Genomic DNA, 17,642 nt, shown 5'->3' on the forward strand with positions numbered 1-17,642 from the left:
AGATCAAAACTACAATCCTAACAATTCAACATACAAAATATTCATTTTTTTAAGCTGATATATAGTCTCAACATATTACTAATAATTTTCGATTGAAATGCACGGCTGGGGTTGGCATAAAAACGCGATAATAATTCGCGAAAAAAAACCGAACAATAGACCAATCATCCCTAGCACATGCGAAACAGTTAGATGTGAAAAGAAATGTACATATGACATATTATTTCTCAGTATTCGGGATCAACGTTCGTCAGTGTAAATGTCTCACACAACACTCACGAACACTACCAGCCAGGATATTTGCGATCGTTTTCGATTGCATTGAATCGCATCGCGCAAATACGGGTCTCAAAGTACGGTACAGTACAGTGGATAATGCAAGTTGAACTGCATATGCTATGTACATATGTACATATATGAATATACCCACAAATAACGACTGGTTTCCTTATTTCAACTGGACAAAAATGCTCCTCAACATGTGCAGTATTAATCACGATTTAAAAATAAAACATTAACTTATGGAAATGTGACTTTTTTTAAACATCCAACCTCACATACGCATATGCGTATTTTAATTCGGGTCACAGATAAAATTGCTCACGTAGTTCAAATATTCATTGTGGAACATTTTTTAAAACTGAAATATGCAGGAAAAGATTATTTTTATACGTGCGGAATTTTCAGTGTGTGTACTTTTTTGCATGTGTGTTTGCATTTTTATGTTTTCAACCTTTGATTTTGCTGCCGTGTTGATTTTACCAACGAAAAATAATAATATTTATAAAGATTTAGTTATATACTCAGATCAGCAGTCTCTAAACTGTGCCCTGGGGGCAGAATTTTGCCCGAAAATCAGTCTCAAATCATAAGAATCTTTACAAGAATCATAAAATTTTATAATGTTTGAAAAAAAATGTAGAATTTGATGATTAAGTATTCTTATTTATTTTATTTTATTCAATCAATCTTAGCAGATTGCTCCAATGTGAGGTGTGTGCTATACAGATTAAGAATTATTAATTATATTCATTATTATTTATTATATATTTAAATTGAACACAACATCTATGGCCAGACACTGAACAGAAGTATTGTAAGTATTATAAAAGATTAAAATCCATAGAGACATCTACAGACAAGTTTGCAGCAATTATACAAACAGCGAAAATTGAGATAGAGACAGGGATGGACAGGGATGGTAATTTGTTGGAACCGTTTCAATGAAATCAAATAATTTGACAAATAAATGAATATGTCACACATTCAAGATCTAGCCAGCAGCACGCATCAGGGATAGAACCCGTGACCTTACAATTGAAAGAATTACATTCTAATATTGATCTACATATGTCCAAGTGTAAATTGAAAGTCTTATCAGCATTTTTTTTTACAAAATAGTGAAAATGGCAATGCTTAATAATTCGAATTTTTGCGAGAGAGATAAGACAGGGATGCTAATTTGTTGGCACTGTTTCAAAGAAATCAGATAATTTGGCAAGCTTTGATAGGAAACGATCGATCTTGGAGTCTGGTCAGCAGTGCACACCAGGGATATAACGCGTGACCTTACAATTGAAAGCATTACATGCTAAACATTGATCTATGTTGCTATTAAGTTCATCCTAAAGATTTTAAGTCCACAGATAAATATAATAAAATAGTGTGATCCAAATGATGTTCACTTGTATATAAAATTGCAATATTTGGGTTTTTATACAATTTTGAATATAAAGAAACTTTTGAGTTTATTCTATGGATCCCTTCAGGTATAAACACAGATTACCTAAAAACAATCTGCTTTAGATCGTCGACTTTAGAGAGTTAATTAATATTATGTATTTGATGTATTATGAGCATTTATAAGAATTGTAAATAGGTTTTTGAGCTCTTTTTCCTATTATGCTGTACATTAACATTAGGATAATATAATACTATGATTCCTAAACAAAATCAAATTAAAATTTTAAAATAGAAAATGATCAGTAGATCAGTAGCTATTCAAATAGATATAAGATGTATTGTGAACATATTTAACTAGTGAATAGCCCGATGAAATATCATCGCATGGGTATAAAATTATTATATACTCGTATAAAACAAAATAAAAAATCCGGAACCGGAACCGGCATTTTCGTAGACTCTCATAGATAATTTTCAATTCTTAAAGTTAACGTTAACAAAATGTTAATTAAAGTTAGCAAAATGTAATACTTTCCGATTATACACAAACGGTCATTGACCTCGTAACGTTGAATATTATTATTACACATAACAAATTACGTGCATATACATACATATGATGTGTATTTACAACACGTATTCTGGGCGAGGATATGGCGTTCGGCGCGGGCTCGTGAGAACATTGCGTTTGTATCGGAGGATCGGAGGGTCCGAGGTTCGATTCCTGGCGCCCGCGGTGAATGAAATCATTTTTTTTCTCGAATATCGTCAAAATATAAATAATTAAAATTAAAATTAAAATTTAGATAAAAATAAATATATCAAAAAATGGTTCAAAACCTCGCTAAATGAAATTATTAAATTAACGTATTTTTATATGGCGAGAAGGAATATTTCAATTAATGTTTAAAAAAAAAAGGCGAAATGAAGAGTTGGATTTGGCGTGATGTTCGTGACCATTAGCTCAATTTAGACCTATATTCAGGCTATTTGGGGTGATCGGTTTGAGTCGCGACAAAGTCGCCTCGTCGAAAAATGAATTGATCGATTTTTATCGATTCATTCATTATGTTCGGCGAGAGTTAGGACACACACAGATTACCGTCTTTATATATATGATTTAGTAATAATAAAAAGCATTTAAAAATCAAAAAATCTATAGATGTTTGTATAATATGTTGCATGTTAGTTATTGTCATATCATAAGGGATATTTTAATAATAAATGAGTGATTTTAATTGGTAATTTTATATTCAATTCAGAGTGTTGTATTGGTGAAGCTCTCGGATGAATTGGGATAGGGCGTGACCGGAATAATCAAAGCATTTGAGCGCCTCTGGAAATAATGGATAATCAAAGGACATGGACAATCAAAGGACACGGACACTTTATGTCTGTAAGTTTGTCACCACATGGCAAATATTTCATAAAAATTCAGCGGCTTCCAAGGTACGTGAGATGATTAATATGCCCGACGTGTATGTGCGCACGTCACGTATCAACCGTCTCTGTCGTGTGAAACAGTCCACACAAATTATTTGCCATTTCTTGGATTCATTACAAACTTTGCCATTTGCAATGTTTGAGAGCCGCTGTGTATGTATGTATGTGTCGAAAGAATTTTTTGAGAAGAGCTTTTTGTGTGTTTTTAGGCCACGCTTTCCTGCGACTCCTTTCTCGCATTGTTATCACATTCGATTTGGCATTGACGATTTTTTAATTTTTCCTGTAAGGCAGTGATTGTTAATACGCGTATTGGATGTGATTGAAGATATGTCTATGCCCATTTCAATCTCAAATAAATTTTTTTTAAAATCGTGCATAAGAATTTGAACTATGCTAATTTGAAAGTTGAATAGTTTAGATGCCTACAAAAAACACAATCTGATGATAGATTATGTTTTCAAATTATAGCATCTTGTATCTATGTATGTATGTATTTACGTATATAGTTACGAGTAAATAGCTCATAATCGATTTTGAACTACATACATAACTGTTGAAAACATTTCTTATGGATGATTTACGGTTCAATTAGATTGTATGTAATAAATATTATCTTAAAAAATTGGTGACGTAAAAATTATATATGAGAGATAATGAGAGCTTATAATTCAAATTTTATGAGATATAGTGTGAAAAAGATTTAAGTGTTTAAACAATTAAAATTTGACAAAACTAGTGGGGGGCAGAAAGTCAAACAAACAAGGCTACTGGCTATTGGAAATGTGTTAGCTGTCACCGTCTCAAAATATTTTGAATTATTACACTTGTTTATTACGATAATATTTACCATAGACTTAGATAGGGGGCCAAATCTTGCAAAATGACAAAGTTTCAAAGCGTTCGGAAGAGTTTAGGAAGCTTTTCCGTACCATTTGACAGAGTAAAACTAATAAAAGCCTTGTAAAAACGGCTGAAATTTGGTAAAGTTGGAGAAAAAAGAGATTCAACGATCTCCAAATGATTCAAAATCACGTCTAATAATGGGTTAACATGAGATAATATACCAAATTTGATATTTCTAAGTAGAAAACTGTCGATTTTCATAGAGGATATACATACATATGTACATTCATATAAACAACATAAATTTAAACAGTTATACATCCATTAATTTTTATATATTAAAATAAAATAAAACAATGAAACGTTAATATCATTGTAAATTTTCTAATTGAAATAAGTATATAAAAAGTATCGATTTATCTATTTATATATTCCAAAAGTTGAATTATGAAAATAAATCACATTTACATGTAAATGTAAATTCATTCATACTATCCAGCGCTGCAACAGCATGGCACAACAGTCAATGAAAAAGACTACTACTATTCATGTTTTACAGAAAAGCACGTTCATATCATTTTTGGCCGAATGCAAGGAAAAATCGGCTTACATATAGATTAGAGCGCGACTGTACGGCGTAATATTGCTTGTGTCGTATCGTCGAGTCAATACTGTCACAGTGTGAAAATATTTATATGCGCATGCGCACTTTCGTCAGTATGCATGCACTCGCTACTATGAATTATATGCATGCTCGCTATATGCAATTATATACTCGCTACTACTATGTATATGGCCATGCGTGAATATTTCGACAGTGGCCAAAGAATACCGGTTTTGTTTTATACGTAACGGTGACGTGTTCTGCTATATAATATGAATATATTTTGTCGGGTACTGCTGCTACATCTACGCTATGTGCATATTACGGATTGGTGGTTAGCAAATTATGCTTTTGAGCAGAGTGGTCACAGGTCCCAGTATAAGTGCACTCGTCGCTTTGGAGCGATCTGTAAAGGCATATAGTGTAAATAAAATATTTATTCTAATGCGCAAATGACTCGTTCTAAGCAGCAAAGCTATTTTTTTAAATGCACCGTTAAATCGTACTTGTTAAAAATATGATTGTTTCCATATATGCATAAGCCTGCAATATGGCTCGGTGGTTGGGCTTTTGCTTAGCGCCGAGAGGACACCGGGTTCGATTCCAATCTATTTCGATTGAAAAGAATTTATTCCGAGTATTTTCTGTAATCCTGCTGGTCTTTGTGACTCCAGGTCGATCGTTTCCTATCAGAGTTTGCCAATTTTTTCTGATTTCATTGCTGAAACGGTTTTTGATTAAATTGGCTAAAAACCTTCCTACCTACTATGTCACCAATATATCAGTACATATATGTATACACTGTGATTAATGTACAATTAAAGTTTATTTACAAATTCATAGATGTCTCGTTAAGTTCGACTTTTCAGTGTCTTGTAATTCAGCGACTGTAATAAAAATGCTGCATTGTTTGTAATTGACCAGGAAGGCGTTTTTGTATATATGTATGTATGTATGTAAAAAATAAAAATAAATTAATATATAATGTATTAAATAATACTTTTCGTACTGATGTTTAGTTGCAGCTGACGGTCTGTACTATGCCAGTATGAATAGATCTTGATACGTACATACAAATATATAAAAATCTGGTAAACGGAGTCATATGTGAACTAGTCACAGGACAACCGGTCGCTCTAGATTGGTCACACATGATCACCCGTCACACTAAAACTGGTCACGAGAAAACTGGTCACACCCTAAAACTGGTCACACCCTAAAACTGGTCACTAGAAAACTGGTCACACCCTAAAATCGGTCACGAGAAATCTGATTGACCGATTTTAGGGTGTGACCAGTTTTCTCGTGACCAGTTTTAGTGTGACGGGTGATCACGTGTGACCGATCTAGAGCGATCGGTTGTCCTGTGACCGGTTCACATTTGACTGGTAATCACCGAACCAAAAATCTAAATAGCACACCTTTCTTCAATTGACATACATATTTGCCAAGTTGAGCCTTGTATTTGACATTAATAAAGTAACTTATATTCTTGCACGATGCATACATTCATTTATTGAATTAATGTTATTCAAACTGGAGTCTTGTTAGGCATGTCCGTTATAAAGGATATTTTCTCTCAGATTTTATACTTGCATGGTTTTTTTTTAATTAAATTTCACGTTTCTCATTATTCGATAGGATCTTTAAACAGACAATGAACGTACGTAGGCTCTCGAATATTGATAATAAATTTCTTAATTTTAATATTGTTGCACTTTTGCGGTGTCTTTATTGTATAAAGCTCGAGAAGGGTGTAATTTTCGAGACGTAAATTTCGATTTAAACCGGTCCACATTATGTTACGAGTATGTGTATCATGTTTAAAAATCCCACTGGGATTATACGTCGAGGATTTCCTGTTGGGCGAATACTATATAATAAATATATCGCTCACACGTTTTTTTTCGTCTTGATTTTTTCGTAGGTACGTATCTACCTTGAATAATCCAAGAATATTATTCAAATTCAGTTCGATAGGTGGGTTCATAAAAAGGATTGAATTAAATTTAAAATATATTTTCCCCTTATGTACGTACGCGTTGAATTCAATGACGTAGGTGAAATTTTTACGATTAATAAAACATGTAATTTTAATACGACAATTGCGGTTTTCAAATAACTGTGATTTGTCGTTGAAGGTGTGTCAACGTTAATCGTTTCTTATGTACGTCAATATTACATTTTGATTGCGTAAACCTAAAAATTTTAATTGATTATATTATTTTATTTAAGAAAGCATCAAACGAGTTCATTCCTGGTTTCTGTCTTGTGTTATCTATATACATAAAAAGTTCATATTCGAATCAAACTTTTCAATGCATATAAAGAATCGCAATCTTTACTGAAATTAATAAACCGAACGCTCGAGTTAACGGTCGACTTTTATTCCTTTGATTCAGAATGTTATTAATATAAGGGATTCAAAGTATATTTAATAAGTAGTATATAATATGTTGATGTTAAATTACGCATACGGTTTTAAGACAGAGTAGATAAAAATAAGTTGACAGCTCACAACCCGTGATAATAAAACATAAAATTTTATATGTTCTATATAAAAAATAGCCACTTTATATATACTAGATAACATTTCCAATATTTAAATTATGACAACGATTGTTTTACTGTTATATAAATAAGGTAAATTTAATCTAATTCCATGTGCATATGTGTATATTTTAGATTTGATCTTCTTTGGACGAAGTCTTTGGGACGAATTGTAATTTGAAAGTAGACATTCTTTAGAAGAATGGATGACATCAGACGTTTTAGATCAAAGTCATAAATAGCTCCAAAGGCTCAAATTATCTCGATGGTATATTTATGCATTGAATTGTGTCAAATTTCCAATGAGCATGCATAATCTAACCTTTGCGGTTAAGCATTTACTGCAGTTCAAATTTGCGGTCAGTCAAAAAAAAAAACCACTTAACCGATGAATAAATAAATATCTAATGATAAAATTCATTATGACGTATGCAAAACGACATAAATGTGTCATTAAGATTATTTAATCCGGTTTCTAAAACGCTTTTCGACGAAACAACAAAATCGAAAGCGGAAACATTTACGTCACCGGAGCGATAATTGAGCTATTTTTGCGACATAAATTGTATTTTAAACATATTTTAATTGTCTTTAAAGAGCGAAATTTTCACATTGCTTTCAATTGACGACACATTAAGGTGTCCGTTTCATTTTTTTTTTCGTAATAACAAGTGCTTGTAATGACTTTGCCAATAAAATGTAAGTTAATGCGAAAAACTCGCATCGTTATTCGAGCCATTAGTGAATTTCGACGATACTTTAGCCTCTTTAGAACGATTTTAAATCGCGTAAACGTCATTTATAAAACATCATAGAATCGTTAGCGATATTGGCGATCAAATTTAAACGTCTTTCATTTGCAATTTTTCTAAAAGATGAGTCGTTGTTGAGTTTAACGTGGGCAGAAAGTACGTATAGCGGTAAACGCAATAATAATACACAATGAATGTGTTTTCCCACGATTTTATAATATACGTATGATAGTTGTGTCATTATATTAGCTACGTTGACCGATTGTGGCACGCTACAATAATTTCACACTTTATTCAATATAATGTGTAGGTGTAATATAGTGAATAATTCGATAAAGTTTGACGTTCTGCTTATTTCGAATTTCGATCGTTGGGTTTTCACGCCGTTCATTTAAATCCTATATTATATGGTAATTGAGCGAATTCTCAGATGCGACGATTCGCATACTGTTGAACTTCAAAATTGGATTTTCCACATTATAAATGTAAAAAAATTTACATTCATTGTTAATGGTGCGAATGTAGATTGGTTAAAAATTGTTTTGTTATGATTTTTTTTATGTACCTTTAGATGATCTTTTTTTTTTAAAGAAATATTGTTCAATCACCATAACTAGATGGATATTTTTCCGTAGATTGTTATTCAGAATTCAGTTAAGTTTAATGGTTGGATGAGTTTATAAAAATAAAATGTCAATACGTTATCAATATTATCTAAAACTGTAAGCATATACTGCTTACAGCTGAGTGAAAAATTACAGTTATAATTTGTTTTTAATATATAATGGATATAATTTAATATATATTGGATATAATGTACGATATAAAATTCATTTGATATGATATTAAGTGCTATATTCTATTCCGAATTCTAAGGCAACTCTATAATCGATTTCAAAAACCTTTTGCAGTATAAATATGTAAGAATATATATTACGTATTAAGTATACATATTAATATATAGTACGTATAAAGAATTTTTCAAATATAGAAGATTAACAGTTAAAAATTGTTTTAGTACATTATTTCGACTTGTAGAGTTTGTTGATATATTTTTTAATAATATTAAATTATTTTTATAATAAGCTATGTATGTATATAAAATCTTCACTTTCTCCAATCGTTAAAATTGTGCCATTGAATCTATCCTCAAAATCATTTTCTATTTGATATATAGTTAGACATTTACACACATCTATGTGTGTAAAGATGAACGTTTCTTTGTTTGACAGCTATACAAATCTACAGTTTACAACTTTTGGCCACCGAATTTGGAGCGTAGACTGCATTATTTTCCGAAATGAGTTATTTTATCAAGTAAAAAGTCTAATTCAGTTTCTTTTTTAAGTTTAGGTTTGGATCATTGTGGCATTACAGGAGTCCCTAATGCGTAACAATGGTCGAAATAATACAGAGAAATGAGAAAAATATATACATACATATATACATAGACAAAAAATACATTTATAAATAATGATAAAAAAAATAGCATTATAATAATAGCAGATAAAGTAAAAATATCAAATAATAAAATACAAAGTAGACAATGTCTTGCATCTATAGCCAGCACCAATATACAAAAACCAGCCGCGAATACAAAACATCCCTGCGAAGCCCAAATGAAAGAGAGAAGATCAAAATTCCACTCATACATACATCTCATTCAATTATGAAAATAATGATGAGCGCAGGCTACCAGACAAATAGGTTAAAATTATCTCCGATAACCTACGATCACTGAGGTGGAAAATATCGGGTTTGGTGCATCCGCTCTAAAATCGCCAGATTAACAGAACGGCAGCTTTAAACGTAATTCTCGTTTTCTCGACTGATAGATTGCACATCAGATGACGAGTAACCTTTCGATGTGCACAGATGCAATTATTAAAATTGAGTTGGATCTTTCTGGCGAGTTTAATAAGGCAAGATTCAGAACTAATCGAATCTTGCCTTATTAAACTCGCCTGAAAGATCCAACTCAATTTTAAAAATTACCATTTTAATAATTGCATCTGTGCACATCGAAAGGTTACCCGTCATCTGATGTGCAATCTATCATTCGAGAAGACGAGAATTGCATTTAAAGCAGCCGTCCGTTAATCTGTCGTTCAATTTGTCTGGCGATTTTAGAGCGGATGCATTGCATCCGAAAATATCACATTCAGGCTCATCAACGCTAAATAAAATAAAATTATATCGCGTGCTCATATTACCATTATTAACCTATGCTTCACCTGTATGGAATAACGCCTCGAATACTAACCTTTCCAAGCTCCAAGTAATACAAAATAAATCCCTTAAAATAATTTATAATACACCCATATATACTAACCTGAAAAAACTGCATGCTATATATAATATTCCGTTTGTTACAGACATTACTAACAAACTAACCAGTAGATTCTATGAAAGAATCACTAATAACCATACTAACACACTTGTGAAGAGTCTCGGTGATTACAACAAAATGTCTATACCCTTCAGGTATAAACACAGATTACCTAAACACAATCTGCTTTAGGTCATCGACTTTAGATAGTCTTTAATTAATATTATGTATTAGATGTATTATGAACATTTACAAGGATTGTAAATAGGTTTTTGAGCTCTTTTTCGTATTATGCTTTAAATTAACATTAGAATAATATAATACTGTGATTACTAACCAAATTAAATTAAAATTGTAAAATAGAAAATGATCAGTAGATCAGTAGCTATTAAAATAGATATAAGATGTATTGTGAACATAATTTCGTAATAATAAAAAGCATTTAAAAATCAAAATCAAAACATTCAGGCTCAGCAGCAACGATTTCATTGAGAAGTCGGTTAGCTCTTGGAATAGGAGCCATTCGATAAAGTACTGTATTATGTATGTGTGTAGATAAAAGCATATAATGGATCGTTTTGTTATGTATTGCCTAAACTAAAAATTTGATATGTTTATTGATGTATAATACACTATATTCTAGATCTATGGATATGTTATTATATTTAAAAAGGATGTTATTATATTTAAAATGTTTTGACATTCTGATTTTGATAAGTCGAATGTTGGGACATATTTTATAATATTATTTAACAAACAAAAATTTATTTTAATTTATATTTACATACATCAATTTCATCTCAAAGTCTCTAGTCATTTTTTTTATTATAAACGATTGTCAACACCTGTGTGCATTGAGCACGAGTACACCGCATATTTACATATCTCCGGGTGGACGAGACCGATTCGCTAAACACTTGCAGCAAATTAATGACGTTCCGAGAAATCCATCGATTGTTTGAACATTCCGTTCCCGATGTGTCCCTGGATGTTATTGTTTATAGCCACTCTTTCTCTGCATATTTCAACAATACATCGAATCGAGGGTCCGATTGCACGTTATCTAACGATTACGATTACCACACAGCATCGAGACGCTTAACCCTCCCTCACCGAAGTGGGGTATGCAAGTGCCCCAATTTTTACGTTTTTCGTAATAACTATGTGGTTTTCAAAGCTATACACCCTTTATTTCTTGTATTCATAGAATGAACTACAAGAAATTTATTTTAATAGATTTTGTATGATTTAGAAAAGGGGTACATCGTAAAAAAATACATTTATACATTTCTACGTTTCAAAGTATAGCTTTAAAGGCGGTAGCGATAAGTCATGTTTTTGACTGTTCGCTTGCATATTCTTGTTGATCGATGAATCAATGCGAGAGAAATACACAGCTATATTTTCGTAAGCTATTGTTTTCGTCGCTTTTGGCGCGTGGCTATTGAGTCATGCAGTCGCCTGTTGGTCTTATCTATGTGCGTTTGCATGTCAATGGTTGTCGTTATTTTTTAATACAAAAATAGTCAAAAACATGCTATAGGACTAAAAATTTTTTATGTTGATGTATGAAATGATTAATAAGATATATATTGAACCCATTTGTATTGAGAAAAGCTGTATTTTGATTATAAAATACTCGACCCCGGTTCGGTACACTCGTTCGATCTCGACGTTTCGTCTTTCAAATGTTAAATCGACATTGGATCAAAACTGAAAGCACTTCTCACTACAAAAAGGTCTCTCTCTCCCTCATCTGTATGCAGTGATCTGGAGGAGGTGCGTTTCTCGAATGTCTTATTAGAAGCGATAGTCTGCAAAAGCGTCCGTGTCGAATGTTGCAAGAATGCAATGCGTTCGGAATAGCAAAACGATCCCAAAGCCGATTAAATCTAGAATGTATCTGTACAAAGTTCAATCGCCCAGTTTCACTTTTCTGATTGTGTGACCTCTCCATCGTCAAGTGTCGTACGACTTTCGAATTTCAAACCATTTTCCTTTTGATGTGAAACCATCGCTTGCTTGATCGGCCAAAGTGGCCGATCGTATGCGTATCTAATTCTAATCGAAACAATCTCAGCTTTCAGTACATCAAACCGATGTCGATTCGTATGTGGAAAAGGTCATCGTTCTTTAGTTTTAATTGATTTATTTATACACAAGAATGGATTAAAAAAGTTATCGAACATGCAATGTTTACGATATGTGTGGTGTATTGATCAGTTTTGATTGTATTGCACGAAGCATGTCTAGAATAAATTTCTTACATATGTACATATTTTTTTTTGGTATTTTTAGTTTGATTTTCAACGCCGTTTGTATTTTAATACGGCGAATCTTTCTCGGAAAGTATTCAATCGATTTTATGTACATATGTGTGTGTGTTTACTTTGAGAACGTTTTCACGAAGATTAGCCTCATAAATTATACGGTCAATATTGATAAATGTGTTTTTAACTGCTTATGTGACAGTTTCCAAACGCAAAAGATAATAATATATAAACTTTGCAGAATTTTGTTTGTTATCTATTTCTGCGAACTTTTTATGATACTTTTATATATGTAAGTATGTGCATACATTAAATGTCATTATTAAAATAAATGAAAGGAATACTTACATTGAGTTTTATAGTTGTGATTTTGATAGTATTTTCAGCACAGTGTATTTCTCGCTTACGTCTCGATTGATATCGATTCACTTATCACATTACATTAACGTTTCAAAAATTTAATATTACGAATAAACTTCCAGCGTAAGCAAGAAGTTTTTGCTCTGACAAGTGTGTTTGCGTATAATTTAATCCAACGTCGAAAATTTTGCACTTGAAAATCTCAGCAAACAAAATGTCAAATGCACAGATAATATAATACTATCGAAAAAACCGTTTATTATTCACAAAAAAAAAAGATTCTAATGTCAATCGTATGTAAGAACCGTTGTAGAATAATATTCACTATATGTTTGAATCGCGAATGTAAATAAATAATAATTCGCAGAGTACTTCGTAGACGTCTGTACAGGAAACTCGCACTTTATCGAGTGAACCGGTGTTTCGCGGTTTCTCACTTGTATGCTTCGCTTCTTGGCCACAAGACGTGATATGGTGGCCATGTTCAATGCCAAAATACGACAGTTAAATTTAATATAAAATGTTGTATAGTTTTATTTGATTTGGGATAAATTTGGGAAACAAGCACCGGTCGCGCAGACGGCTACGGCCTATCACCTATTATGTCGATTTTGGATCAGACAAAAGATCGCATATATCATAATCACGTAATCAAAAATAAATGAAAGAGAAATAAAACTAAGAAATTCAGAAAACAAACGGTATGAAAATATTTTTGACGTGAATTTTAAGGGTTGCGCAGCATCCATGGACGGCACGCCACTGATTTACACATGTAAATCGAAACAATACCTGACAACTATGGTCGGATATTACAAACATCGTATACAATATGATCAATAACATTTTTCATGTAACAATACGAATTTTTACATTCAATATACATCCACAGAGACATCTATTGAGAGAATTCTGGCGAAACTGAGATATAACAATGACTCAAGGTTTGCAATAAAAAATTGGAGAGGAAAAGCTAATTTAACAAGCACCGTTTCAATGAAGATCAGAAAAATTGGCAAATTCTGATAAGAAACGATCGACCTCGACAAACAAAGGTCTGGCCAACAACGAGAATCTAGTGGGAATCAAACCCGTGATGCCCTGCACGAAAGAATACAACACTCACCACTAGACCACGCTGCTGGTTGCATTACAATAATTATTAGAAGATACAAAATTTTTACTAACGTCCATATGATACAAATAGGGTAAAATCAATTATTCAAAAATCGAATATGAAATTGTTAAAATATTCGAATTATCGAATATTCGAATATTATATACATACATAATTACGTATTGTATTGTATTTACATACATATGTTTACTATGTTCAAAAAATAAAAAGGGATATTTTAGCGAAATAAAATATTTATGTACATATATTCATTTATTGTTTATTGTGATAAAAAAGAAAAAAATATATTTTTACTCCTATTTTGTCTTCCTGACAAATAGTTTTAAAACAAATATGCATCCAAGATTTGAAATAAGTCATATTTGCAGTAGCAGCACGTTAAGACAAAATAGCGTAAATCAAAATAAAAAACTTTCTTTCAAAACATGTATGTATGTAATATATAATATATGAAATTATATTTCAAGTGAAAATTTGTTTTCAATCACGTTTCAATCATAACCAGTTATATTTTCAGTGTTGGTTTCATTCATTTAAGATTAGATTTTTACTTTATCTATGTACGTAGTAACAATAGATGAAGTTTTGTGATCATGCGAAAATTCGAACTCGAGATTTTGACTGATTCGAACTCAGAATCGATTACTGATCACGTTTTAATGATCTAGAAAAAATGTGTGTGTGTGTGTCTGTGTGTGTGTCTGTGTACTTTTAGGGATTTTTTCAACACCGTTAGTCCTATCGAACCGAAACTTAGTATCGGTTAATAAAATTCTTATAGACACTACGTAAATTTTTTTCAAATTTTTAAGTTGACCGGAAATGGTACCTCCCCTTATAGGTGTCCTCTTTTTTTTAAGTTTTTGAATTCGATTTTCTCCCAAACTACTAACTGAATCGGACTGAATTTTTTTTACATGTACTTGAAATAATAATTTTTATAATTTTATATTTTTTAAATATTTTTATCTGAACCGGAAGTAGTACTTTTACTCTAGAGAATCAAGGTTTTTTATGTTTTTCTCAAAAGCCTTTTGATTTATCGAACTGAAATTTCATATCGATCAGTTTAAGCTCAATACCAAGTTATGTATAAAATTTGGTAAGCGTCCGTCGACCGGAAGTGGCAGTTTACTCTTGTTCGATTTGTCTTCCACTATTTTTTTGGACCTCTTAAACATGTGTGGTCTTCACAAAAAAATGCACGTATAATTCTTGTATCAATGTGATTAAAATAAAAAAAAAATCACTAAATTTTATAAACCGGAAGTGGGATTTTTTCCCTCCGGAAGCATCCGGAAGGAAGGTCAAAAATGTTGTCGCCTGGATCCTGACCACACCCCTAAACGTATTAAGCTGAAAATTTATATTTGTGTTGTTTATGTACTAACTTAGATTTGGTAACGTTTTGGTCAGAATTCGTAAACCGGAAGTAGTATTTTTTTTAAAAACAATATTTCATTATTTTTTCATTATTTTATTTTGACCTTTTAAATTATTTTAAGCGTCTTGATATTTATTGTGTACAATAGAGATAGTGATTTTAAGTAAAAATAAAAAATAAAATCAGCAAATTTATTGAACCGGAAGTGGGATTTTCTCCTATTAGAAAAGTCAAAAATGTTGTCGCCTGGATCCTGTCCACACCCCTAAACGTATTAAGCTGAAAATTTATATTTGTGTTGTTTATGTACTAACTTAGATTTGGTGACGTTTTGGTCAGAATTCGTAAACCGGAAGTAGTATTTTTTTTAAAAACAATATTTCATTATTTTATTTTGACCTTTTAAATTATTTTTATCCTCTTGATATTAAATGTGTATAATAATTATACTGATTTTAAATAATTAAAAAAATTTGAACAAAATCCGCCAACCGGAAGTAGAAATTTTGTCTTGTGAAAGTATTTGCATATATTTGCGCTCAATTTGTATCGCTATCATAGTTATTAGTTCAATATCGAATTTTGTTTTGTAACCTTCTTATATTCCTCAAATACATAGATAAAGTCATGGGTTGGTCACACCCGAATTTTTTTTATTCATTTCATTTAAAAATATATTTTCACTTGAAATATGCTTTCACTGTAACATATACAATGTACATACGTGATGAATATTCCGTTTTATTTTACAAATTTATAAAAAATGTTAAAACTTATTGAAAAAAAAAAATTAGCTAAGGATTCACTTTACAATACAAATACGATTTTATTACCGAGGAACTTTCTAAATTACTTAATTAAAAAAACTAATAATATCCGATTAATTTTATAAAAATTCGAATTTATGAATATTGAAAAGGGGGTGAATATATTTGAATATCGAATATTCGAATATTCGATTGGGACATGAAATTGGGTATGAAAAAATGCCTCCAATATTAAACATTCAAAATTACAAATAAAATAAAATAAATCTATTTATATTAATCTAAATAGACTAGTCTCAAAATAAACTTCCGTTAGAAGTATGTATATGTATGTAGATATTACTAACAATCTGACCAGATCAGTAATAACCATACCATTTAATACACTTAATGATTATAAGATGTCTATACCCTTCAGATTTATGTAAATACAGCTTACCTATGTACATACATATGTATTAAAAACGATTTGCTTTAGGTCGTCAACTTAAGAGAACCTTTGGTTTAAAATAGTATAGTAATATATATGTGTATAGAAAAAATGTTTTATAAACATTCATAAGAATTATAAATAGTTTTTTGAGGTTTTTTTTTCCTATATGCTATGTACATTTACATTAACATAGATAATACTATATACAAATATAATACTAACAAGTATAATAAATAATGATCACTGAACTAGATATGTATGTAGTAGCTATTGGAATATACCAATGATATATTGTGAACATAATTTATAAATAATAAAAAACATTTAAAAATCAAAAATATATTTGATAAATTGATTTGCAAGATTTTCAAAAGAAAGACATACTCTAAGTTTAATGTATTTATTAATACTATTAAATAAATTTTTCTTATTTTTTTCTATTATTGGCGTGCATTAGGGATTCCTGTAATGCCACAATGGTTCAAACTTAAATAAATAAATAAATATAAATATCAAAGTCGAAAACAAAAGTAAAACTATTTTTTATACAATTTTATTTGCTTTAATACGGTTTAACAAAACTAAAAAGAATAAAAATGTTTCTGAAGATGTCTCTATTTTATATATTTTCAGCGATGGAAGTGATTTTTCGCCGGCGAAAAACAACAGTAAACGTTTATTGGCAGGTAGCACCTCTGAATGAATTTATTTTTTTGTGTTTAATTTTTTATAAAAATCGTAAACCATGTTAAATTCTTACCTTTTTATGTGACTTATAAAAATACTTTTGTGTACATGAACAAAATATAATAATAAATAAATTCGATTTAATTTTGAATTTAAGAATTTAATGTTATAACTAAGAATTTAATGTTAAAGTTATAATTAAGTATCTATCATATATTTGGTACTTACTGTAGTAGGACCTATGGTCGTGATTGATATATAATCTCGCCTGCTTTTCAAATTTTACCATGTCTAAAGTTGACGGTGGTCAGCAAGTTGGTGTAGCCTACTTTGACTTTCGTAAAGCCTTTGATCATGTCAATAATGACATTCTTCTGATCAAATTAGCTGAAGTGG

At 30.9% G+C, this 17,642-nt stretch overlaps 1 protein-coding gene across 2 annotated transcripts in view; it reads right to left on the bottom strand.

Moving 5' to 3' along the window:
- Positions 1–13,250, bottom strand: part of LOC143912941 (endoglucanase E-4-like) — a 29,102-nt gene extending 15,852 nt beyond the window's left edge. Inside the window, exon 1 of one of the 2 annotated variants that reach the window (XM_077432405.1) lies at positions 12,826–13,250. The gene's annotated coding sequence lies outside the window, so the exon portion shown is untranslated. The remainder of the gene's footprint in view (positions 1–12,825) is intronic. The other variant, XM_077432404.1, reaches the window with a different exon arrangement.
- Positions 13,251–17,642: the final 4,392 nt, after the last annotated feature.

Source organism: Arctopsyche grandis, chromosome 6, assembly GCF_051622035.1.
Source record: "Arctopsyche grandis isolate Sample6627 chromosome 6, ASM5162203v2, whole genome shotgun sequence".
Taxonomy (NCBI): domain Eukaryota; kingdom Metazoa; phylum Arthropoda; class Insecta; order Trichoptera; family Hydropsychidae; genus Arctopsyche; species Arctopsyche grandis.